We start from the raw sequence: 11,217 nt of genomic DNA, 5'->3' as shown, positions 1-11,217 counted from the left end.
GAAATTCTATAAAATCCAGTTATTACAAGAAAAAATCATCTAATGACACTATGGAGGAAGGCTTGAGCAAAACCAGCCACAGGACAAATCTTGAGTATAAAGATTGGAGTTCAAACCCCAAAGGATAGTTGTTTCAGAAGATATAATGAGATACAAGACATGGGGCTTGTTAAACAGATGCTAGCAGATGGGGTTAAAATGGGGAAATTCTCAAACTTGTTAACCATATTTTTCATCTCGGCATGTTGTGCAGACTCAGCCCACGTTTTGCCAAAGGAGGTGCCAGGAAACTGTTGAGTGTGGGAGAAATATTACTTTCTGGCATTTTATAGTTGACTGTTCAGCACATACCATAGCAGCACCTTCCACCATGCACTGGTGGCAGTGCTGACGGCACGAGGGTAATCATTCTGTGGATGTCCTTCTGTCGCTGATGCACAGTGCCAGGCTTTCTTAGGCCAGGAGGGTTGCGTCTGTTGAGAGTGAGTGTTAGCCCCAGCTGGAATGTGCCAACTCCTCCGCTCCGGGCAATGCCAGCTATGCTGAGACTGAGCCACAAAAGGCCTCCTTGAGATCAGACAAGCAAAACAAAGGACCTCTGAATCCTGGTGGGAGGGGACGTGCAAGAAAGGCCCCTTGCCCATTTTCAAGCTGGAAAAATTAATGAATAGCAGCCCCTGTCAAGGAGCCTGCCTGACTGCTAGCCATGTGTTCAGCTGAGTCTTCTGCCACCAGGGCCATCAGCAGAAGAGACCTACTTGTCAGATTAAAGCTTGGTCCAGCTCAACATCTTGGACCTCGAGACACACGGCCTGGCAGATTCTTCCAAGAAAGTCACAAGCAAACTTGCTGTGAAACCAACAGTCCTTATTGCCTCCAGTAGCTGGTACTTAAAAAACACAGATTCTACAGCTCAACCAAGAAGTTCTGTCTAGTTATCCTGCATTAATTTCAAATGCATTAGGTCACATTTCTAATTTTCAAAGCAACCTAGACAGTATTTTTAAAAGTCTGCAAGATAAAATTGTGATAGGGTGTGATACATTTTTATTACAACAGTTCTAAATTAGTGTCAATATATGGATGCAAACCAGTGTCCTCTTTTTATCTTTTTTTGTTTCCTCAATGGGGTTGCCACACAAGGATCATCATTTGTAGCCTGGGTCAGCAGTAAAACTATCTGGTGTTACTTTATTCTTGGAATACATTATCTGAGAAATAGTGAAGTTTGTTGCTATCATTCATGACAAATATTGTTGTTTGCTCGGTTGAGAATTGGGGTCTGCAGATCAAAGAATGGGAGGAAAGGCTAGTTTTAAACATAATGTAAAAACATCTGGTAACCCTACCTGGTAGTGTGTACCCTACCTTGATGGATAAGGCAAGAAAGCTAATCTCCTCTTTCATCTGGGCAGCACACTGTTGAGGATAATTCAGTGAATTCCTGCTTTGAGCAGGAGTTGAACTAGATGAGTGGTTCTCAACCTCAGCAGCTTTAAGATGTATAGACTTCATGTTAGCTGGGGAATCCTGGGGCTTGAAGTCCACACATCTTAAAGTTGCCTGGCTGGGGAATTCTGGGAGTGGAAGTCCACATGTTTTAAAGTTACCAAGTTGAAAAAAACTGCTCTAATGCCATGTAGGTTTTCTAGAGAAAAATAAAAAAGCTGTCCTATTTCTTTAATAGGTGGAACAACGATAGCAGAGAATGCAGTCATTGTTCATTGTTAATGGCTCTCTCTCAATCTTGTTCATCCTTCTCTCTCCTGCTTCACAGCAGCACTGTTTTGCTGCAGTAATTGGGAACAAATAGAATCATAGAATTGTGGAGCTGGAAGGGACCGCAGGGATCATGTAGTCTGATCTTCTACAGTGTGCAGGAAAAGCAGTTAAACCATATTCAAGAGGAGACTGTCTAGTTTCTTCTTTAAAAAATTCCAGGAATGGAGAATGCACAACCTCCACAGGTAGATTTTTTCTACTACATGCCCTACATTTTTCTTCCCTAAATATAATTTCTTCAATTTCTCCTGTTGAAGGCTATCTTTTTCCTCTCAGTACAGTCTTCCAGCCTCTCCAGATTAGATTGCAATTTCATTCTGTTACCCTGGATATTGGTCAGAGTTCACAAGTTTGTGCCATCTACAAATTCGATAAGCAGCCCATCAACCCCATTATGCAGGCCATTAATATAAATATTGAATAATAATACCTTCAAGACAGATCCCTGTGGGACCTCACTGGTTATTGCTCTCCAACCTGATGTAGAGTCACCAGTGCTGAATCTCCAAGTGCAGTTGGCCAACCAGTTCTGGACCCACCTTACTGTAGCACCATCAGAACCACACATTAACAGCATGTCAATGAGGATGTTATGTGGAATATTGTCAAAAGCTTTGGTGAAATCAAGTTAGATTATATCCACAGCACTCCCCTGGCCCACTAGACTAGCTGCAGTGTCAAAGAAGGAAACATGTAGTTGTGTTAGAGAAGGAAACAAGATTTGTCTGACATGGTTTATTTTTTAACAAAGCCATGTTGGCTGTTAGCAATAACAACATTGCTTTCAACATACTCTGACTCACAAATGGCCTGCTTTATCATCTGCTCTAACATTTTTCAAATATTGATATTAGGCTCACTGGTTAATAATTATGGGATATTCTTTTTTCCCTTTCTTGAAGAGTGAAACCACATTTGCTCTTTTCCAGTCCCCCAGCATCTTCCCAACTCTCTAAGAATCTTCAAAGATAAGTGACAGAGATCCTGACAGTTCTTCAGCCACTTTCTTCAATCTTATCAGGTGTATTTCATCAGAGCCTGCAGACTTGAAATTATTCAAATTAGCTAGAAATTGTATTCTTTCCTGTGTTTGATCCCAGTCTATGATACTCAAATCATCATTTCCTTTGGATGTAAAGACAGAGGCAAACTAAACGTTAAATTAGTAATTTCCAAAACACTTTGCTTTGCTGTTGTATTTAATTAATTACTCACCAAAGGTCTTACAACCCCCACCCCCTTGTATTCTAGTTTAAAGTACTCCCAACGAAGTTAGCCAGCCCATAGATGAACTTTCCTCAGTGAAATAAATTCCAGCCCCTCATTCCTGAGTAGGTACCATTGGTTGAAAACCCAAATCTCTGTTCCTTGCACCAACCAGGAGGTCACTGTATTTTTTTTTTTCTTTTGGGGCTTTGCCTTCAGTGGGAAGTATGGTGAGAATACCACCTGAGACCCCAAGATCCTTCACCCTGCTCCCCAAAGTAATGAAGTCACTCTTAAGATTCTGGAAGTCATGCCTCACAGTATCATTTGTGCCTACATAGATGAGCAGAAAAGGTCTGTGTTTGGAAGGTCCAAGGAGCCTGGTCAGTCTTTCTGTTGCATCTTGTAGTGGTGATGGAACCAAGTCAGAAGAAGACAACATTCAGTAGCTTTTCCCCAAACAGCAAATTGGACGTCCATTTCCATAAATGATTGTGCAATTTTGTGAGGAAATGGAGAGTCCTGTTATAAAGTCTGGGATTTTATTGTCTAGCAGAAGAATCAATCAAGGTAATTTTTTCTTGAGTGATTTTCATATTTATAAGAGCCATGGCAAAGTCTGGCATTTCCTGGAAGCAGGGGAGAGGAATTTTGGAAAGTTGTCCTGCGTAATAAACAGCCAAAACATTGTTTAAATTCAGTTTAGTACATTTACAAAAGAGATGAGGGGATAATTCAAATATATAATTTCTCTGTTATAAGTTGCAAACATGTAGCTGGTCAATATAAAGAACCCATAACAACATTGCTAAAAAAAAGTATTAATGATGGAAATATGGCGATCTATGTTTCCACTTCCTAAAAGTTTGTATGGTCAGAAGCATGTTGGATTGTTGCAATCTGTGGATCAAACTCAACATAATTACTTTCTCTGATCTTATTTATATATGTGTACATATATACATATAGAGAAGAGTGACAAAGATGGTAAGGTACTTGGAAGCTAAATCCTACAAAGAGCAGTTAAAACAACTGAGCCTAAAGAAGAGAAAGCTAAGGGGAGACATGATAACAGTCTTCCAATACCTGGAAGGGATGTCACAGGGAAGAATGTATAGATTTATTCTCTGTAGTGCCTGAGGGTAGGACCAGAGCCAATCAGTGGAAGCTTTACAGAGAGAGCAATTGAAATAAGGAGCAGTTTCCTGACTTTGAGAGCTGTTAAGCCAACCTCCTGGAGCTGTGGATGCTCCGTCACTGGAAGTTTTCAAGAAAAATTGGACAGCCATTTGTTTGGGATGGTATGAGGATTCCTGCCCTGGGCAGGAGGTTGTAGTAGAAGACTGCCGAGGTCTCTCCCAATCCCATGATTCTATTCTGTGAAACTTTACAAAACCTTCAGTCATTCTCCGTTTTGGGGCTTTGACAGTGAGAATTGTTTCTCATGACTCACCAGTATCTGGATCTAAGGCCTCTTCTAAAGAGGAGGAAAAGATCTTTATGTGGACTCAGCTCAGTGTGTGTTATTATGGGGAATAAACACCCATCATCCTGACCCCACAGCTCCACAAGGTCCACTTTTCCAGGAGGCTGGGATACCATGGTTATATTCTAACATCATACTTAACTGGAATAAGATGGGAATTAGTGTGTTGTTTGGGCACTTTAACATGGGCTGTTTGACCCTTATCACTAATCCAAAGGAGGTCAGTTTTAGCATGAAACAGCCCCGATGTTCTTTGAGGCTATAACTCCTTCCACCTTCCATCAACCATGTCACTATTACTGGGATGTTAACTGTCCTTTTCCATATCTGAGCAAGAGATGAAGACCAAGGGTGGTCTTGCAGAAATGGGGCTTCTCTAGGAACTCATCTGTCTCCTTTTTACTCCTTTCTGTGTATCTCCTTTCACAGTTGCATCCATGGAAGGAAGAGGCAGAAAGGACTGGAGGATGCATAAGACCTCCCTTAACTTAATCTGTGGCGGTTCTGCCCCCAGCTGGGCACTTCAGTTTTTTCTTTTTTCTTTTTCTCCTCACTCCATGCCTGCTTGGCCTCTATGGCAATGTCATTTCAGAGCTTGCATGCTATAACAGAGAAGACCCTCTTCTAGGTCCTCATATTATAAGCTTTTCTCAGCTGTGGGACACTGAGGAGCTGCCCCTGCAAGTTTTAATGTTCAGACACTCCTTTAAGTACTGTAGAAACAATGGTATTTTTACAGCTTTGACTAATATTTCCTTCCTGGATGGACTTATTAGTGTAGACATAGGCCCTAAAAAACAGTTAGACTATACTAAGATTTCTTTCAGTTTACTTTTTAGAAAAATGGATGGAAAATGTTTTAAATGGAAATGAAATCTGTTGCTGCTAGTCAACAGACAGACAGCAGATGGCATTGCTTTAGAAATTAAGTAGGATTGTTTTAATTACAGTGAAAAATCTAGATTTGTGGGAAACACTGTGGGGTATTTTAAAAAGGACATTGTGGTGCAAGGGCAACTCAATGCAAATAGGTGGAAAAGTTGAAATAGTAACATTTTTTATCTTCCTAGGCTCAAAAATTCACAGGGTTGGCAATCATAGCTATGAAAAAAAGAGCTTGCTTTTGGGAGAGAGACTATGGCATATCTGGACAAAATGTTAAAGTGCAGAGACATCACAATGAAACAATGGTATGATCAAGACAATGGTTTGTTTAGTTGTAGCATATAGTTGTGAAAGCTGGCCCATAAAAAATGTTGGAGAAAGAAAATTGGATGCCTTTGAATTGTGGTGCTGGAGAAAACTTATGAAAAACAAATAAGGCAATATTAGATGAAGTAATAGCCAGTCTATTCAGAGGAGACACAATAATGCAGCAAAAGCATAAATATTTTGGACTGTTTATTTATTTATTTGATTGACTGATTTCTACAGCCACCCATCTCAACAGGGGACTCTGGGTGGGGATAATGCAAATGCATCACTGAAAAAGAACTTATTATGCTTGGAAAAATGGAAGGCAATAGAAAAAGAGGCTGACTGAAGATAAGGTGGCTAAATTCTACCACTGATGACATGAGCATGATCTTATAAGAACTGAAGCTATTTCTGACAGAGAATTTTATTGATTGATTAATTGATTGATTTGATTTGATTTCTGTGCCGCCTGACTCCAGAGCAACTCTGTAAAACTATGTCCATTGGAGAGCTGGAAGAGCTGGAAGTGACTGAATGATGGAATGACTGAACAACGAATAACATGAGTGCTGCTTAAAATCCCTGCTTCCAGATCAAAATCATCAGAGGTGGTCAGATCTCTATAATGTGAATGTTCTGGCCTTTTCAAACAGTCAGGGCAATCATAGGGCATATTCCCAACTGCCCTTCACCACAGCACAATCATTCCCTGGTAATGCCAGTTTGCTCACATTGCTTCCTAGTATCATCTTGTTCCCAGCTCATGAGTTGAGAGCATGTTGCCATAATTTAATATTTTCTCATTATTTTGACACAGTTCAATAATGAGTGCTAGACCTGTAATGTTTCACCATCTATTGCATTAGATGCAAAGGCAGGTGAATGGGTGTGTGTGTGGATGTTTCAAGCATGGGCACACTCCTTCCCAAAGCCCCCCAGTCACCCTCTTCTGCTGCCATTCCGCTGCCCTATTTCTCAAGTGGAAGACAATGTTGCATATAAAATGTAAAAACAGAAAACATATGTATTGTTGCCAAAAAACTACATGGACATGGACATGTGATTGCCAGGATTTGAGCTCACTTTGAAGGAGACTTTAGTTTTAAAATGCATGCTACAGCTTGTAGCAGGAGTTGTCACTGGTGGTCTATTGGATGGCTGCAAGAATGAATTTCCTGCATTCTGTTTGCCTGCTCTGGACACAACTAGTCACATGAAATATGGTGACATGCTCCAGAAATGTGGAGATTGCTTTTCTGAAGTAGTGGGAGCAGCTTCCTATCTATTATTACTGAAACTTCAAAGTTGTGTGCTCAAAAAGCAGAAGAAATTCCAAATACAGCAGTAGAAGCTGGAACACCTTGTGTTCAGAAGTGCCATCTGCCACAGACTTGATTTGAAATAGACATACAGCAATGTCACTGGAGGCCAGAATTAGAGCATTACGCTACCCATTGTCCCCGAACGTAGCACAGAAACTGGAAGTCAGCATTTGTGCACCATGTCCGTGTGAGTATGTGTGTTCATGTGTGGAAGGAAGGCAGACATTTGCATAGGCAGACAACTGTTGAGATGAAAAGAAACGAAAGCAATAGGACAGAAATACTTAAGTAAACACAGTCACTCATAACCACCACAGATTAAGTTGCAGGTGGCCTTAGATGATAGTAACTCAGTTCTCTTTGTGATTCCTACTTATGACAGAATGGGGGTTTTGTCACTGGCTGGCAAAGTGCAAGAGAGAGAGTTCAAACGTAAACCATGGTCAGTCAGAATTGTACAATATCACTAGACTGCTCAAATGTAGTGCTCTAAGTACTAAGTATTCTAAGCCCCTACCCAGTTTGATGCAAGCTGCAAGGGTGTAATGGTGAAATTACTGTATAGTGTGAAAACACTGCTCCTCGATTGCTTCCTGAGCACCACACAGAGGAAGCTGGAAGTCAGTATTTGAGGACTGCTCCCAAAAATGGAAAGAAAGGGGAGAAAAATGCTTTCATTCAGTTGAGCAAACGTAGTTACTGCTGAGCTAAAGTAGATATGGTATAGCTGCTGATATTTTCTTTTCATTTTTGTGGTATTGACACTAAGGCCGCCTGGGAAATAGTGCGGGCGTTACAAGATATTTGGTTTTGTACAGTTCAAGTTATGCTGTTAGTAACAAAAGCACATTTCATGGTCTTTTAAAAAAACATTACTATACTCTGTTCACTCACAGAGGATTTATGGAGCATTCCAGTTCTCTTATTGCGTGCCCTTGGTTTTCTCCAGATTTAATTTTTGTATTGATTTTTCTCCCTCACCCATAAAATCACAGGCTGCACAATAAGCATATCCAGAACTGGCAGAAAAATGCACCCAAGATTCCTACAGCCTTCAGAGCCTGGAATTACAGGACAGACATCTGTGATGGCCAGGGCCCAAACACAGGTTTCGTGGGAGGGTGGCAAGAACCACAGTGAACGGGGTGATGATACAGAGATTGTGACCAGAATTCCCTCCGCTCCCCCCATCCCGATTTGTTGGGGAGGTTTCTGTTGTTGTTTTAGCTTTGTTAATCCTATTTTGGGGCTTGCAGAACAGGATCCATGTGTTTCCCATCTCAGAAAGGCAGGAAATCAAGCAACCAAGAATTCCCTTAAGCTCTAGAGGAAAGGTGGGATAGCATGCTCAGGGTTTCTTAGGTCTCCAGTTTGATTGCAAAGTCATTATTCAGCTGTTGGTCATAGCTAACACACGGCAGGAGCAAGACTGTATCTGGGGGTACAGTCCAAGTGTAATGTGTTTGTTTTTTAGTGTTGTTTTCCTTTCCTTTCCTTTCCTTTCCTTTCCTTTCCTTTCCTTTCCTTTCCTTTCCTTTCCTTTCCTTTCCTTTCCTTTCCTTTCCTTTCCTTTCCTTTCCTTTCCTTTCAATACATAGTGCTGTTTTCCTTTTCTTGAATCTCAGGTCATAGCATGAAGTCATAAAGCATAAAGACGGAGCATTGAAAGAGTAATGAACCCTGATTCTCTAGCAACTGGGCCTACAGGAAAGAAGGGGCAGACTAACAAAGCGAGAAATCAAATAGGCTTTTAAAAAGCCTTTAGGTCTGGGCAATCGTATGCTGATGGAATAGGTTGCAGGACAAAAATCACATTTTTTTTAGCCTTTTTCTATTCCCCATATTATAATACTTTGCATTCCTCCAGCAGAGACTAGTTTAGTGCTAGAAAATAAGTTTCCATTGGAGACTTTTTATGCCCTTATAGTGTGTGTGTGTGTGTGTGTATTACTATAGCAGCTGATATATTTAGCAAGAATGCAATCCCATCAATATCCTAGCACAGCTTTCAAAGTTTACAGTTTGAACTCTTCTCCTCTACATATTCAAACTTCAGCAGCCTTATTTTCTGCCATATCCACTCAGTGGCAGAACACTGGCTTTAAATTCTACTTTTCAAGTACATTGGCTATGAAAAAAAAATATCTTGCAGAATGTTGCATGTGCAATCAGTTTAACAAACAATTGTATTTATTTATTTATCAAATTTATATGGCTGCCCATCTCACAAAAAGTGACTCTGGGTGGCATACAACAATCAAATAAAAACCAAACATATATAAAACAATCATTATAGAAATATAAAAATCAGTATTAAAGATTTAATATTGTTAAAAACAAAATACACAAACCCCAGGCAAAGAGAGAGTGAGTATATCCGCCTCAGCAGTTGAGCCATCTGAACATGTCTCTGGTTCCCTGGAACCCCCAGGCCTGATGACATAACCAGATCTTGAGGGACTTCCGGAATGTCAAGAGGGATGGAGCTGACCTGATTTCGGAGGGGGAGGAGAATGTTCCATAAGGCAGGTGCTACGGCAGAGAAGGCCCGTTGCCTGGGACCCACCAAATATACGTCCCTGGCAGATGGTACCCATAGCATGCCTTCTCTGCCAGATCTAATGCAGCGGGGAGAAGCGGTCCCTCAGATAACCTGATCCCATGCCATGAAGGACTTTAAAGGTTAAAACCAGCACCTTGAATTGGACCCAGAAGCAAAATGGCAACCAACGCAGCTCACAGAGCAAAGGTGTGACATGTGCTGTTCTGGAAGCACACATAACTGCCCGCACTGCTGCATTCTGCACTAGCTGAAGCTTCTGGATAGTCTTCAAGGGCAGCCCCATGTAGAGCACATTACAGTTGTCCAATCTGGAGGTGACTAGGGCATGAGTGGCTGTGAACAGAGCCTGCCAATCCAGGAATGAGCGCAACTGGTGCACAATGTGAAGCTGTGCAAAGGCCTGCATAGCCACGCCTGCCACTTCCTCATCAATCAGGAGTCGTGAGTCTAGGAGGAACCCCAGATTGCATGCTAGGTCGGACTGGGGCAGTGCGACTCCATCCAGCAGCAAAGATGGCATACTCCTAGAACAGGAAGGGCCCAAACCCAGAGCCACTCAGTCTTACCAGAGTTCAGCTGAAACCTATTGCTCCCCATCCAGACCCTCAGAGCCTCCAGGCACCGGGATTAGGTGTTCACAGCATCACTTAATTTGCCAGGTGCAGAGATATATAATTGGGTATCATTAGCGTACTAATGACACCTCACCCCATGGCAACGGATGAGCTCACCCAATGGCCTCATGTAGATGTTAAAGAGAAGAGAGAGCATCGAACCCTGTGGCACCCCACGTGAGGGCGGGACCTCTGCTCCCCAGTCATCACCATCTGGAATCAACTCCAAAGAAAGGAGGAGAACCAGCACAACACCCGCAATCCTCTGAGCCACTCCGGAAGGATACCATGGTCGATGGCACTGAAAGATGCCAAGGGGTCAAATAGGGCAAGGATGGATGAACAACTCCCATCCTGCCTACGCCACAGATAATCCAAAAGTGCGACCAATGATGTTTCTGTCCCAATTCCGGATCTGAATCCTGAATGAAAAGGATCCAGATAATCTGCTTCCTCCAAGGCCCTCTGAAGCTGTTGCACAACCATCTTCTCTACCATTCTCCCCCAAAAAGGGAGGTGAGATACTGGATGAAAATTATCCAGTATGGTGGGGGTACAGCAATGGCTTCTTGAGGAGGGGGCAACCCAAGGCCTCCTTAAGAGTTAAAGGAACAACCTCCTCCTCAAAGAAGAATTCACCACCGCTAGAAGCCACTCACACAACACCCCCCGGGCTGCTTTCACAAGCCAGGAGGGGGATGGATCTAGAGAACTCACGGCCCCAAGGACCCTGTCCACTTCCTCAGGCCCAGCAGGTTCAAACCATTCCCAGATAGCCAGGCAAGACCCTTCCCCAGGCATCTCCCCCACACCTGCAACAAGGTCAGTGTCTGACTAGGAACGAATCCGAGCACCCTTGCCAGACAGATGCTGAGCAAACTCCTCCGCACACCCCTGTAAGAGGTTCCCTGCACCCCCTTTGCCTAAGAGGACTCGTGTTACCTGAAACAGGGCTGCGGGGTGGCAATCTGTGGACGCAATAATAGTGGAGAAGTACAAGAATTGAACACAAAAAAGCAGTAATTATATTTTGGCCATAGCAACCAT

This window comes from Python bivittatus, unplaced genomic scaffold (assembly GCF_059951505.1).
Source record: "Python bivittatus isolate LINGU-HERP-01145 unplaced genomic scaffold, Pbiv_v1 ctg000220_np1212, whole genome shotgun sequence".
NCBI lineage: Eukaryota > Metazoa > Chordata > Lepidosauria > Squamata > Pythonidae > Python > Python bivittatus.
The sequence above is the reverse complement of the archived record's forward strand: the minus strand, read 5'-3'. Positions refer to the sequence as shown.